This window comes from Mercenaria mercenaria, chromosome 7, assembly GCF_021730395.1.
Source record: "Mercenaria mercenaria strain notata chromosome 7, MADL_Memer_1, whole genome shotgun sequence".
Taxonomy (NCBI): Eukaryota; Metazoa; Mollusca; class Bivalvia; order Venerida; family Veneridae; genus Mercenaria; species Mercenaria mercenaria.
Window position 1 is genome coordinate 78,009,224 of NC_069367.1, and position 16,945 is coordinate 78,026,168.

A 16,945-nucleotide genomic window follows, 5' to 3' on the forward strand; every position below is an offset into this window, starting at 1 on the left:
CAAATGCAATTTTTCATTTCTATTCGTACAATTCAGCCACCTACGTTCCTTACCACACATGTCATTCCATAGCTCAGTCAGTGTGTTTGACCACCAAGGTTTACCCGGACGGCGCTTTTTACGGACTTTCTTACCGCCAATTTTGACAAAAGGTAACGATTTGTACATATTATTCTTTACAATTTCACACCAGTTACTGAAAATAGCATCAACATCACATTGAGTCTGTTGAGATCTCTCAAGCTTTTCAATTACCCTATATCTATCGTATGCATAGTTACCGTTGTTATAGAAAATGACCAAAACCCCGCATATATTAACACAATTTAAAGGTTTAAAACATAACATAAACTGCATATAAAAAATAATGTGACGCTATACTTTTTTTTGCAAGTGGAGTGTGTACTCAATTGTACGTCTATCTTTCCTGTCCGTTAGTATGCTTCCTTTCTGTTTTCATCTATTCTATAATAATTCATAATCGGTCGTGCTCTCGTTTAGTCATTTCCACAACCACCCCCTGCACTCATATATTTGTTTGTTTCAGTATTAGATTGATATATCTTTCACGAGTGAAAACCAGATGCAATATGTTCACGAGTGGAACAGCCACGAGTAAAAATGTAAGCTACAGTGTCCATGAACGACAGATATTTTGATCTTGCATGCATGTAAACAAACATTTCTTTTCATTAAGGTTTTGACTAAATCTACCATTTTTATTATTATCATAAGTTACCAGGGGAAAAGTACACTGTGAAAATGTTAGATATATTTCACTCTAATATAATGATATTTCATTGAAAAGAATGTAATAAAATAGGTTTGTTATAACAGGATGCTACATTTGGCCCGAGTGGATTTTTGCTAGATCAAATTTCACAAGGCGCGCAAGCACGGAGTGTGATCCGACCTTGCAAAATCCACGAGAGCCGAATACAAAGTCCTTGATCTAGTTACTGTTATAACGACCCTTTTATTATATACCCCTAACTTTTTGTTTGTTGTATTGTTATTGAACGAAACCTTCAATGTTTATTGATATTAAAATGGAACTAATAGATTTTTATGTGCGCTATTTATAGAGCGGTGTCATGTCTTGCATATTAATGAAAGTAGTCCGGCAGCATACAATACGGTAAGGTACAATACGAAATTTAAAGGTACAATACGGATTTTTTTCTGCCTGTTCATATTAACTTGTGAAATACAAGTCGAATGTTTTACAGAATTTAAATAGGTATATAATAAACATGTATACAAACCTGTGTATTGATCAAGTCATCCTATAATTGCGTACATTATTGTTGCTGTATATACCACGGGCAATCACACGCACGAACATTTAATTCTTTATATTTTAATCCATTAACTGTTTACACTTTGGAAACACTTCTTGTTTTACTTATTTGGTATTATTTATTGGTAGTTACGTTGCAATTGTTTGTGTGCTGACAAGTGAACAAGGAAATACCGTAATTTGTATTGACAATACCCCTAGGGATTTTACTTACTTCAAACAGCTTTATATAAATGTGACTTACCATGCATATTAAAATTATAACAGTAACGAATAGATAACTAAAATACTGTCAACTCATGCACCGATTATTGATTGATGTCAGTATCAATTACTAAAACACTCACAACTGTTTTCAAAACAGTTGTGAATTACATTTTGATGGTACCACAATTGCGTTGAAAAGACGTGTTTTATCATCCTGGTTCATGTCACAATAACCCAGTATATATTCTGTTCTGTTCCTGGTCAAATCGGCTAAGCTTGGTGTTTTTACTGACTCAAGAAAAGCCAAGTTTTACCCCTAGTATATACCTTTCTTGCATACAAGTCCGTTTTCTTTCAAGGATAACTAGTAATGTGACTGTAAAATGACTTACTGACAAATTATTTGGAGTTCTCACTATCATTTATCAATTTTGAATAATGCATTTTTACCGAAAGAGGCGCGATTTGCCATCATATTCGAGATAATGTCGACATTTGCCAAGAAGCTGTGTTGAGCTCGCACAACATTTAAGCGTTAAAACATGATAGATACTTTATTTAAATCCATTGCATTTATAAATACAAGAGGATAATAACACACAATAATACATGATGAACAAACAGTGTGAAAACATGTAACATTTAAATATAGATCATTTGCCATAAATATCTTTTACTACATAATGCGCATAACAGTGAAAACATATCGACATAATCAGTGAATTCAGTCCATTTAAGTACAGTATTATGTGTTTCAGGACACTTAAATAGATAGTACTATTAACAGCATAATATTAAAATTGAAGTTTAACTACCTGTATGTTATTTTGTATACTATAACATTTAACGTTTACATAAACTAATTTCAATTTCTTTTAAATTATTTTATTCATGTTAACAGTATCAGAACCGGAGAAGGTCACGTAATGACCAATATAATCTATGCCTTATTTCACATATCACTATGAGCAATAAGGACATTAATTTCCATATAATGTAGAATCTCTTAAGACAAATGCATGATAAATAAACATTCCTAAATTTCTTATGATTTTCTTATTGTCTGACTGGATAAGTTCAACAAACTTCATCATACTCGGTCTATTCCAATACTTTCGTGGTAAATACTGCTTTCTAATATCATTATATAAACTACATTCAATAACAAAATGATATTCATCTTCCAATTGATTACAAACAAAACATTTTCTTTCCTCAATAGGAATTCTTACTGGTCTAATCCATCTTCCAGCTTCAATATGTAATCTATGTGATGAGACTCGTAATTTAGTTAATGCTTGACAAAACTTATTGACCGTAAAACATTCCAAATATGGTTGAAATTGAAATACATTAAGCGTTTTATAGAAACGGGCTCTATCAGAATTATTAAGTCTCGAATTCCAATTTTGAATGAATTGATCATTCAGTCTTTGCTTAACAACAGACAAAAACATTGTAACATTGCCAACACCTTGAAAAATTCAAGCATCTACCACACCTAAGGAACAAAATAAATTCTTAAGTAACGTACACCAATTTGTCTTATTAGGATATCTCTCCATATCATTTTTTAACAAGTTATATACAATAGCTACATACTTGTGCTCACTCATTTGTAAAATTCTCAGCCAGTATTTAACTATTCTAAGCAGTTGTACAGTTTTAAAAGACACACGACCAAGTTCTCCATAAATGAAATCATTCTGTGTGGTTTTCTTAACTCCTAAAATTTTCTTGCAAAACTGCATATGTACTCTTTCTATTGATAAATCGTTTGCAAAACCACATACTTCACAACAATAGTTCAAAATAGGTGAAATTAATTTATCAAATAATTCTAATTTATGCTTTGGCGTTACAAATGTAAATTTGTATAGGTATTTATTCAACTGGAACAAAGCTTTCTGGGCCTGACAGGAATATGTATGTTGTGCAGTAGCGAAAGAACCACCAGGGGTAAACACTACCCCTAAATAACTAAATTTAGAAACTATTTCTATTGGTTCAGCCTCATAATAAAACTTACATCACGTGAAACTAAACCCCCCTTTTCTAAATATAATAATTTTTGTCTTAGTAACATTAACACGAAGTTTCCATTCATTACAATACTGCTGCAACACATTTATACTATCTTGTAGTTCATTAGCTGAATTAGCAAATGTAACTATATCATCCGCATATAATAACATAAATATTTTTAACATATCGACATCTATACCATTAAGATTGTTATGCACAAATTTCTCTTCTAAATCATTAATAAACATTGAAAAGAGAAAGGGAGATAAACATTCGCCCTGTCTTACACCAAGTACACATGTAAATTCTTCACTTAAACTATTACAATACTTTACCCGTGATTTAACTGAGTCATAAATTGACTGTACAATGTTCAAAGTCTTTCCTCGAAGTCCTATATGTATTAATTTATACCAAAGATTGTCACGTACAATATAATCAAATGCCTTTGTAAAGTCAACAAAAAGAGTAAAAAGTGTTTTTCCTTGATTGAGAACATGTGATATTAAACCATTTAAAACAAAAATGTTGTCTACTGTACTCATATCTGCTCTAAAACCTGCCTGAGCTTCAATCACTGCGAAAAAAGAGTTAATATACGGGAGTGTACGGAATCCCGTATATTACCCGTATACGGGAAGAAATACGGGAAAACTAAAATACGGGCGTGTACGGGGCTTGTATATTTAAAAGTCCGTATACTAATAAAATACGGATTTCCGTATACTATGAAATACGGAATTCTTAGTATACGATACCCCGTATATTATTGAAATACGGGAAATTCTAAAAAGGGTTATTCTGATCGTATACAACACCGTATATTCCCGTATATGTCTGGTGTACGGGAATACATAAATCCGTATATTACGAGAATACGGGACGTATATTTCCCGTATATGTTTCATATACAACCCCGTATATTTCCCGTATATTCTGGATATACGGGATATGTATAGTATGTTATATTTCGAAAATACAGGGATTAAATTTCCCGTATATTCTTCGTATACAACTCCGTATATTTCCGTATATGCCAGAAATACGGGATTTAAATAATTTGTTATTTCGAAAATACGGGACGTATATGTCCCGTATATGCTTGGTATACAACTCCGTATATTTCCGTATATGCTAGAAATACGGGATTTAATAATTTGTATATTTTGAAATACGTGACTTATATTTCCGTATATTCTTTGTATACAACTCCGTATATTTCCGTATATTCTGGATATACGGGGTATGTATAGTTTGTATATTTCGAAAATACAGGTTTTAAATTTCCCGTATATTCTTCGTATACAGCTCCGTATATTTCCCGTATATGCCGGAAATACGGGGTTTAAATAATTTATATATTTCAAAAATACGGTATGCAATCAATATGTGTAGTGAAAATTATATTCTCCGGCCATTTCAAAGGTCAAACGTTTTGCATGTTTTCGAACTTGTACGTGTATGTAGAATGAATGCCAATATTGAAAGAAAGAAATGTTTAATACTAATATGACATGAACTGAAAAAAGCATTCACGGACCAAAACAGGTATAAATTTAAAATCAAACATGAATGAATCCATCATTTCATCTAGCGCGTTCCCGATTTTTTTTAACATTTAATCTAAATAGCTGATTGAGAAAAGAAAAAGATTAATCAATTCATCCCTATTTATTTGTAGTGATAAATACGTCCGTGGATCATCGCCATTGTAAAAATCTAATACAAGCATAAATTAACTCTTTTTTCTGCACATTTCCAACCATGTCAAACTAAAGTCTTCTTTCATCAAGGGACTGTACCCTGTATTTACCGTTGATAAGAAGAATTAGATATGCGAGTTTCTCCCCTTATCTACCCGTTTGGTAACATAACGTATCTTATCACCTAGCCTGAGATTCAGTCGGTGATATTTTTTGCTTTGTCATAACATACGCACTATCTTATGTGTATGAGAAAGATGCTGTTACTGGTTTAGTTTCTAACAGTAGAACAGAAACACATGAAAAATCAACAGACTGGAACCCAGGCTATTTTTCACAAATAAACAGTGTTGTTATCTATAAAAGAAAAGGAAAGACAAAATGGGAGTCCGTATAATTAATGCAAGAATTTTACAGGATAAAATATTTTCATGATCACCTCAAAAATAACCAACCTTATGAAAAGATAGCTATGATGTAATTATGATCATATGAATTGTAATGATAAAAATATCATTTCATCAGTGATATGTGATTGAAATTTTAATTAAAGACATTTAAATTGTAAAGATATCCGGATAAGAAAATTTGATTCATCAAAAGCTTTTAAACTCGATTTGTAACATTTAATGCTAAAATAACATTTTGCTTCAAGGCTTTCTTTCGATTTTATTAAATGAAAGCTCATTTTTGAGTACAGGCTATGAATGGACTAAGGCAGTCTGGCATTGTGGAAACCTTAACTTGCAGAAATTAAAAACATGTATTTACAATATACATGTAACAGTACAGAAAGAAAGAAAAATTTAAGACACCGGTCACATAACTTTAAGTACTAAAATTTTAGGTTTATCAGACCACTATCGCATTTGCATTTGCTTAATTAGTCAAGTATGATATGTTGCGCAACAGAACATCTGGTTGTATTTATCCGTATGGATAGCACACACTGCATGCAGTTATGTAAAGTCACATTCTGTGATCAAAAGTATTCAATAATTTCCGAAAAAGTCAACGTTTTAGGATATATTTTTAGGATAGAAATATGATGATTTAATTAAACATCCAGTTCATTTTCTTTCATTTCTTTTCATCATGAAGTTTTTATAGCTGACCCTTATACAGGCGCGGAAACCTGCTGTGTTAACTGCAGTTTTATCATATTGTCATGCTGACAGCTACTATACTTAACACTTTGCTATTAATCAGAAACACATTACACGCTTTATATAATAAATGCTATATGATATTTTACTTTAAAATCAAAATTACTGTAATATTAAAATCTATTTTAAATAAAAAGATATCAAATTAAAAGATTATCATGTCAGGCCGTTGTTGACATTTAAACTTAGAATAGTTTTGACAATTATTTGTTCGACTGTAAACATGATAATTACAATTAAACTCGACTCAATAGAATATTTTATATACTTCCAGTAGTGCTAAATTTATGTATTAGTCCATTATATCATATAGCAATCTGGTAATGCATATATAACAGTAAATTAATACAGTCGTATGTTGATATAGCTGTGATTTATTCTGTTATGCACTGATCCGATTCTGATAAATAGTAATAGAAGCGAAAACCCTGTAAAAACAGTTTAGAATTCTGATTTTATTTAATTTCTATACTGAATCTGCACGTTATTACTATTTTTATTTCGCACGCACTAATTTCACTTTTACAAAATGCAATCGATATATTCTGTCAGTCACAGCAAGCGTGGATGTACAATTTACAAACTATAAACTGTAATTTTGGATATTTTCAAATCTGTTATATTCTAAGATCGAATTTTCAATGACACGTGGTTGAGACAATTTACATTTTTTGACTGTAACAATGACACATGACTGACTTTTACCGAAATACACGTAATTTTTTTACACCATTTTCTTTTTTTACATAAAATAAACGATATGTAACGCAAAATGGGATAAAGGCAATATTTTATCTTTATTTTTTAAAACAATCAGCCAAAAACTTAACCTTTACAATGGTATTCAGCTATAATAGTTCTAATATCTTTGCCTTTAGGCAGAGAATCTTATCAGCTAACCGAACATAACTCGGACATTTGGCAGAGTGGCTAAAGTGCAATTTTAGCCGTTTTTAAATGCAAATGGAAGCAAGATGCTATTGAATTACTTTGAATATTTTTATATCATCACTTTCTTTGTTTGTTATACTTTCACGTCATAACAGTGATAAAATTTGTTCCAGAGATGAAACAGTATTAAATGTCCTTTAAAGTAAGCGAAAAACGTGTTTTGCTTGCATTTTATATAGGTTATATAGGGAAATACTATGGTTGGTTTCAAATGAAATTGGAAGCAAGAAGAAATAGTGTTACATTAATAAAAAATACACCAGTGGAAAGATAAGAAATGAATTTTTATGGTAGGAACAGTGATAAATTTAAATATCAGAACAGGAATAAGAATGGTCGAAACAAAATTTAATCCTTCTATATTTCAATGTAAATCTCAGGTCTGTCTGATATCGGAAAGTCTCTGCGGCGTCTGTTCTCGCACCCCGCTGCGGATGGCTTGATAAGACGCCTTAGAAGAAAAAAGTTGGGTATGGCTTGTGCATACAATGCAAATATTTATAGAAAAAAGTGGAACTAATCCATTTATATTTTGTACTGAAAAAGTATATAAGACATGTATTTATACTTTACTTATGAAATCAATTCTAATATTTTTACAGACGAAAAATAATCGATATAATGTGTCTGCGTCCAAAGATTCGAACAAACGCCTTTCGTTGATTTAATACAGTATCGTCTGCTAACGACCGAGTAGGTCGTTTTTTGTGTTTTTGTTGGGATTAACGTTGCGCTGACACACTTATTGGTCTTTAGCGACTTTTTCCGGTTTTCTTGGTGAGGAATACCCCGGGTGCCCTAACGTGCATTATTTCATCGTGACGAGCGGCACCTGCTTAATATTCCTCACATGGAAAATTTTTACACTCAGAGTGAGGCTTGAACCCGCATCGGTGTTGGGAAAACTGGTTTGAAGTCACATCTAAACCCTCGACCACGGAAACCCATCCAGGTGGGTCGAATCTTTAAACCAACATGTAGATAAATAGCTTTTTGTAATAAAGAAAGCACACTAATCTACGGAAGTCATTCAGTTTAATTATAATTCAAGAGCTATAAAATATGTATTTTATACCTTTTTGTTCAATGTTCCTTTCAACTGTTACTTAATTATAATCATTAAGCGAAAAATATTTTCATATCCGTTGACTTTTGTTTCGAAGTAATTCTGCAGATGTTCTATGTATAGTACGGTGGCATAGCGAGGACATAGGAAATATTCTATTTTTTTGTGCGCACGGTTAGCTCCACGTGCGTATGTGGTAATTCACATCGTGCGCGGGTGATAACTATCACTGCGCAGTGACGCCCCGTTATACTACCATGTGCCCATGTGATAACTAACAGTGCGCACGTGTTAGCTGATCAATGAAAAGCGTAAAAGATCTGAAATTTTTCTAAATGGATGTCTTTCATAAGGAAGCATTTTTTTATAGTTAGCTGTAATTTACGAAGTAAGTGTTTCTTGTTTTTGAAAAAAGGCTGATATCTCGATTAGTTTCGTTGGTAAATATTCACGTTCGTACGTGTAACACAACTGCGAACGTGAAAAGCTATCCATTGCGAACGTATAGCTAAGATATTTTTATTACGTGCGCACGTGCTAATCAACACATTCGCACGTGGTATCTAACATGTGCGAATGTGGTGCTAACACGTGTGCACGTGATAAATAAAATGTTTCCTATGCCCCTCTATTCACTGTAGTATACACTGTGGCAGACTATTTTATTTCTCGTGGATGTAGGGTCCTTTGTATTGACCTAGCAACATGTGAATATTTCGTATATTTCCTAAATTCTTTTCATGCCCAAACATAAATAGCGATACAAATATTACATATATAATTCTAGTTGATATTATACTATCGCATGTGCAGGTAGCTGGGCGGCAAAGCGTTCAGCTGCCAATATCAGGGTAGTGGGTTCGAGTTTGGCCTACCTTTTCCCCTAAAGTTATTTGCAAACTTTCCACCTTATTTGTCAACGCACCGTGATATTTATGGTCCTTTATTAAAGTTATCATATTCCCCCGTTGTAAAAAGTCTTTTATTTAAAATTTCTAGACAAAAGAAAGACCATTACCAGTCACAATCGTACTAAAAATAAATACTTTAAGAGAAAAAATAAAATTATAAAGATAAAACCGTCACATTACTTTATTTTAAAGCAATGATACCCGTGGTAAACGTGGATGGCGTGACACTGATTGACTGTATTAAAATACAACTATTGCTTAAATTAACGAACACGCTCGAAAAATATTGGCACAGATTAATGAGTGTCTTTCATTAAATCAAATGATAAAAGCATTTCCCAACTGATTTACCCATCTCCACGAAAATAAACTGTACATATAATTTTCTGCCGAACAGTTTTACTGCAACATTAATTGATAATAATTGTCGCATTTTAAACTAAATCAGATAGATAGCCCATGTCCCCTAACCCGGGTAATCCAGTCTGACAATTTTCTAACATTTTTCTACCCGCAAATTGACAATATCAAAACTCGATGAATCCAATTAACACAAATTAGCGCAAATTAATTGGGTCTTTAATGCATGATATTAGGTATCCCAATCAGTTGGGAACACGCTTCGTCACGCTTCGCGGTTCATACCTCGAAGCGATAACATTGGCTCAAGTGACCGCACGCGATAATCTGTATTTGCATATTTCAGAGGGAAAGGAAGTCACGAGTAAGTACTTATTTGATTTATATTTTTTAATTTTTAATAAACTGTTTTTTTTTGTGACAAACCAGCCCTAAATTATATTTCAATTAATCGGAAACATGGGTGGCTTTTTATTGCTTTAACAATTCAAAGCGTCAAAAAGGTCGTTTATTTTGTAATCTTAATATAAAAAGGAAATTCTTTAAATAGTTCATTCATTCTTTCCCATTCGATTGATCATTTCTTCACAACTAATCTTTTAACTATTATTTCATTCATTCTTTCATCCGATAGTCTACAAGGATGTCAGTCACCAAATGTTGATGTTGCAAGTGTTTGAAATAAAATAAAAAAAATATCGGAAAAAATCATTTGATGAATACATTGGGGTTAAACGAGATTAAAGTTGAATGGACAAAAAAAAACTACAGAAGAAGTTTTTTTTTCATAGAAGCTAGGTAGCCGAGGTTTAGCTTTAAAAATGAATAAGGCGGCACGCACGTTCTTCATTCGATTAAAACGGGAATCTCGGAAAAGCATTAATAAAGTTAATAATTACGGGTCTTTTATTTTTAGAAAATGGGTCCCGGTTAATCTGACAAAATAACGCTTTTTTTTTAGAAAACACTTTTGCAAAAATTACACATCTCTTGCCTCTGTCTAGAGAAAAAATTTGTTTTTTCTGCAAAAATATCAGTGTCAGTATGAAGAATTAATACTATTACAGATTATTTTATCTCTACAGACTTTGTAAGTCTATGTAAGGGGTTGTGATGCGTATTTTTTTTTCAAATTTAATTATATAAAAAAAAGTTGGTAATAAAAAAAATTTTTATATTAGGGTAGAATTTGATTATTAATCTGAAAGTTATAAGAATTTTATAGTGACCTAAAATACATACATACTATAGATCTTTTGCTTCCCAATTTTAGTAACATCTTTAAAACAGATAAAGCGGGATAACAAATAATCCAATTTGTCGATTTCCGTACAAAGTGTTGTTGTGTAACACGGGGTGGGGGGTTTGGGGTGAATCGATAACTAATAGCTTTGGTCATTATAATTTTTTATCTGATGCATTTACAGGCAAACGGTTTACTAACGATGTACATGTACTTGAATGAAGTTTTAAATTAATATTAAAGTGAATGCGGAACAAGTCGAATATGTATAATAATACTTTATTTTTGTCAATAAAGTAATATTTAGAAATATGAATATGGTATCTAACATATTTTAAATCGTTACATATTATACATCTAAAACAAACATTTACTTTCAGGACCATACATGTATAAACATAAGTAATTGCTCAGCTTAGTCTGATATTTTTTAAATCGATTTTCAACGGACCTTTTTGGGACATTTTAACAAATTAAAGTTGACGATATTTTTAATTGACTGGTATTTGTTCAGTTCTCTGTTTTACTCCTTTTTACAGCTGTAAATCTTCAATATGCCACAACGTCTTTTTTTTCAGCAGGGCGCAAAATGATGTACTTAACAGGTTAACCCCATAAAACCATAAAATTTAAAAAGTACTATCGCTTGTAGAAAGGGGGTTTTAAACAATTTTTATGACCCAGCTTGAAACAACCTGACCGGATATTTCTTACCCCCAGGCATTTTGAATAAAACAATGAAATTTAAAGGGTGATTAAACATTTGACACAATTAAATTATCTTCTTTTTAGTGTAACTGTATGCAATCTTGGGGTTAAAATAACTTTAAGAAATAACGCAATGTTTAAACAAATACAAAAAAAGGCACTGGCCCCCAGATCCCCCGACAAGAACAGAAAAAAAAATATAATTGAGCCGTGCCATTAGAAAACCAACTTTGTCTTAGTTTTCGCAGCATGGATCGAGACCAACCTGCGCATTCCGCGCAGTCTGCTCAGGATCCATGCTGTTCGCTAACAGTTTTTCTAATTCCATAGCTTTGAAAGCGAACAGCATGGATCCTGACCAGACTGCACGGATGCGCAGGCTGGTCCCGATCCATGCTAGTCGCAAACCACTATGTTGGTTTTCTCATGGCACGGCATTATATTTTTTAGATTTTTGGATATTAATGGTGTATAATTATGCTACGTATACTGACAGACTTAGTTTTCGGAAACACATAGAATTAGATGTTTTAACTAATTTTTACGATAAAAATTGTATATTTAACGCGCATTAAACACTTAACCCTCCCTTGCGTTAATTGGTAACGACAGTGGAGAACTTTTTTATTGCCGCTGCGGTCAGGGGTTTGTTTCCCGGGGCGACCATCTTTTTTTCTTATATGACATTTTTTAATATTTTTTAGAAACAAAAAGAATCCTATTTTAATGTTTTTATAATGTGACAACTTCAGCTTAAAGGTATCGTTTTATGAACTGATAATTGTGCTTTTAATCGAATCCTCCTTTAATATTTTACTCCGTAGATGTTATTTGTAGAATTTTATCGTCAAGCATATCCTGTGCTTTAAGGAATATTGATTAAGGAATATTAAAGCCTGTTTGCCTGGGGTCTATATATTTCGAAAAAAAAAAAAAACTGTGAGAACAATAAACATCTCCGGGAAGGTCTATCTTTGCATGTCTACGTTTTTCTGTTACTTAGCCAGGCCTGTTCACGTGCACGAATAGACATGCGCTCGTGCAAAACAATCATTCTGAAAACAAGTGGTCATTTATTAGGAATGAAATCGAGTATGTCTGTTATTCGGTCTTCAAACATTCAATCAAACTAGTACCATTTCTTTTATTTTACCCCAGATTAGACATGTATCACTGTTACATAATTATTTTCGAATATTCGGCAACTCTAAAATGAAATAATGTAAATTATTTGATACCCTGATTTATTTATTATATTTTAGTTAGATTAATCTATGGTTTTTTGGGTAATTTTAAATCCAGATTTACAGAGGGATTGTATTTATTTGACCATTTATAAAGAGATGGGACGTTTTATGAGATTTTTTTACTTGTCTAAGAATATTATACTGACCACGAGATTGGAATTCTGGTAACTCTTCAGATTGTTTAACCAAATTTAAAACGTTTAGAGGCAAATATTCGTTCAGAACTTGTTTTAGTCACAAGTTTAAAGAGATGTTTGAAATATTGAATTTAAAAAAAAAGCTTAACAACGCGACTGTTTTTGCATTCTCATCAGTCAGATGTTCGTCAAAATCCCGGGGAACCACGGTAGACCTCTGGGGATGCGAGAATGCTGTTATGTCACTCTGATACTTTTATCCAAACTGTACAAAAGAGTTTTTTGTGCATTTTGAATAAGTTCTAACACGGAGGATTGCGTAATGGCGGACAGGGTTTAAAGGGAAAACTAATTTACATAGTTTACGTTAACACTAGCGTTGGTTTAAATTATATCGTGGCTGTAGTTTTCACATTTTGGTAGGAATAAAATGGGGGAAATGTTTTTAGATCCCATTACCGCATTTATGTGCTTTTTAAGTTTTGTGACAGGTAAAATCTCTCTTGAAAAAGTGTCTCCCGTATTTATGTTATTACTGTATGTCAGTTTGAAGACAATCCATCAAATGAGGTGAGGATTGACCGGACAACGTGTGACGGCACTATGAACACCATGCATTTTAAAATTAAATTAATTTGGGAGATAGTTTTTAACGTAATCTAACCATAAAATGCAAATAAACACTACATAGATAACTGTATTAAAAATCAACAGGCACGTTTAATGATATCTAATTTCTTTTCGCGACAAAATGAGTATGGGCGTTCTGACACTTAATGATGTCGTTATCCACATGTCATTTATTCGTCATAAATTTTCACTCATTTTTAAAAGATATTTAAATTTTCAGTATCTATGAATTGCAAGAGTCCCTTTTTTATAACTTTTAAAGCGTGCATTTTTTTTTTATTCCAGGTTGACACAAAGTTGTTAAATGGAATCAGAAAACGGGACGACTATTTATTTTCACGATAGAGAATATACTTATTTTTTGAAGTTTCTACTAGTTTGATCAAAAGATGCAGACAGCAGCCCGGATGAGCCGTTCGTTTTCAGTGACCATTCGAACAACAGATAAAAGCTTTATACTTATTGAGATGAGGGAAAATGAATATTTCCATGTGGTTCATCATTTGTGACCTGCTTACATATCGTGTTTTCCCTACAGAACCAACATGCGGTCTTTTTAAAGTCACCTTCGGACATTAGGAGGGGTGTAACTGCTCTTTTTAGAAGACGGCAAATCGAAAAGCCTATAGCGGTAATCAGCATTCATGGGAATAACGAAAAAATGTACAGACAATAGTAAAAGAAGTGATACTCAAATGATTTGTTGAGTCAAACCGCGCAGAATTAAATGTTTCGAATTGCTAGTTTTTCAATAGAAATGAACAATAATATTAAGAAATGCTTGATGTTATTTTTACTCACATTTTAATTCTGCTTATTTCATTTGGACAAGAAATGAAAATGATTCATAACCGTTTGAAAAACTGATTTAAAAAGTATTTAAGTTGAATAAAATGTTAGTTTTAATCTGACATGTCTCCCAATTAATAACAATATGATTTTTTTCTCATACCCTGTCTTTGTCTTTCTTTTTTCTAACATAACGTATTCTGCTGGTAGGTATACCGACATTCATTTTGTCATCTTTTAGTGTGTGCCCATATACAAAATCAGTTCACATAAAGAAAAATACGGGATTGTATACTACACATGCATATACGGGGAAAAGTCTGGTAAATGGGATCTTTAGAAATACTGGTCCGTGAATTCCCCGAATACGAAACAAATTCGTCTAAATGTGACACAAATATGGAATCTGTATACTCTGCAATCATGCATAAACGGGGAAAAACCTGGCCCGTTATCAAAAACTACAGTTCGTATTTCCCCGTATATCGATGCAAATACATTCCGTATGACACAATACGGGATCCGTATATTGCGTTAAAACCATGCATATACGGGACTAGTCCGTAGCCCTATAGTAAAAAAAAACAGTTTCGTATTTTCCCCGATATGACACAAGTACGGGATCCGTATATTGCGTATACCATGCATATACGGGACAGTCCGTAGCCCGTATATCAAAAGTTCAGTTTCGTATATGCCCGTATATGACAAAAGTACGGATCCGTATACTTAGTATATCATGCGGGATACGGAAAAATCCGAAGCCCCTAATTAGAAAAAACAAGTCCGTATATGCCCCGTATATTAGATGCAATCACGGTCCGTATATGACAAAAATACGGGATCCGTATCTTGTAAACATGCGTATACGGAAAAATCCGAAGCCCGTATATTAGGAATACAAGTTTCCCTATATGCCCCGTATTTTAGATGCATCACAGTCCGTATATGACAAAAATACGGGGTCCGTATACTACGTATATCATGCGTATACGGAAAATCCGAAGCCGGTATATTAGAAATACAAGTCCGTATATGCCCGTATATTAGATGCAATTTACAGTCCGTATATGACAAAAATACGGGATCCGTTTTATTCTAAAATACGAAAGTATACGTGAAAAAAAAATCTCAGACCTTCGAATACATGAAAATGAAACTTATGTTAAAGCAGGGCACGAATAAACAACATTTCTAGGGATTTTTTTTAAAGTTCGTATATTGCATATATACGGGAAATATACATTTATGTATATTCGGCGTATACGGGATCCCGTATATGCATTCCAAATATACGGACTTCCCGTATACTAGATGTTCCGAATACGGGATCGTATATTAGGTCCGTATATTTGTAATATACATCCCGTATACTCCCGTATTTTCGAAATATACGGGACCGTACACTCCCGTATATTGACCCTTTTTTCGCAGTGAATGTATATACGATAATTTTCTGCCCATGATGTCAACCTATTATTAATAATGCGTGTGAACAGTTTACCTAATGTACTTAATAATGTAATACCTCTATAATTTGTGACATCATTTATACTTCCTTTCTTATGCAGTGGTATCACATAACCTTCGGACCATCTATCTGGAAAATAACCTACTTCAAATATTTTGTTGAACAAAGTATATAATACAGGTAATAAAACATCTTTACCTACTATAAAAAACTCATTCAGTAACAAATCCGGCCCAGCAGATTTATTCTGTTTCAACTGTTTAATTGCTAAGTTAATTTCATCAAAAGTAATACATATATTCAATTCTTCAAACATAACCATATATTCATTTCTCTCGTAATGTTCGATAAAATGTAGTACATCTTCGTCCGGGGTGAAAAACCTGTCCTCCGGATCATTAATTGCTTGAAAATACCTTTCAAAAGTTGATAATGATATATTGCACTGTTTTACACCTGAAGCCTCTTTTAACATTTTCCAGTACAAACGTGCATTTTTCTGTTTAGCGTATATAAGTTTATCTGTTTTATTTTTGTCATAATTAAATCTACATTTTCTAATGACATTTTTATATTCTGATCTGGCTTTCACCATTTGTATTCTATTTACATCATTTTTGCATGCTCTATATCTATTTAAACATTGTAAGAATATATCCCTTTTTTCCAAAACAGTGTTCATTAAACCATGGCTGATTACGTTCACTATAGCCAACATTCACATTATTACGTGTATTTATTCTCTTAACAAAAGGTGAAGCTACATTTCCGAAAAAGCCTTCAAATTCATGTATACACTGGTCAATATCAAACTGACTATCACTCATGCTAATATGTGTTGACAAATTATCCAAAGACGCTAAATTTTCAGGCCTATTTAAATTTTTAACATAAAATTATGTATTCTTTTCTTCCATATTTCACAAGTACTTATAAGAAATATTTCCATATGTGTTATCTGTATTACTACATATTTTATCTATAACAGTATCAAAACTGAATGTAACATTCTTTAAACAGTGATCTGACAT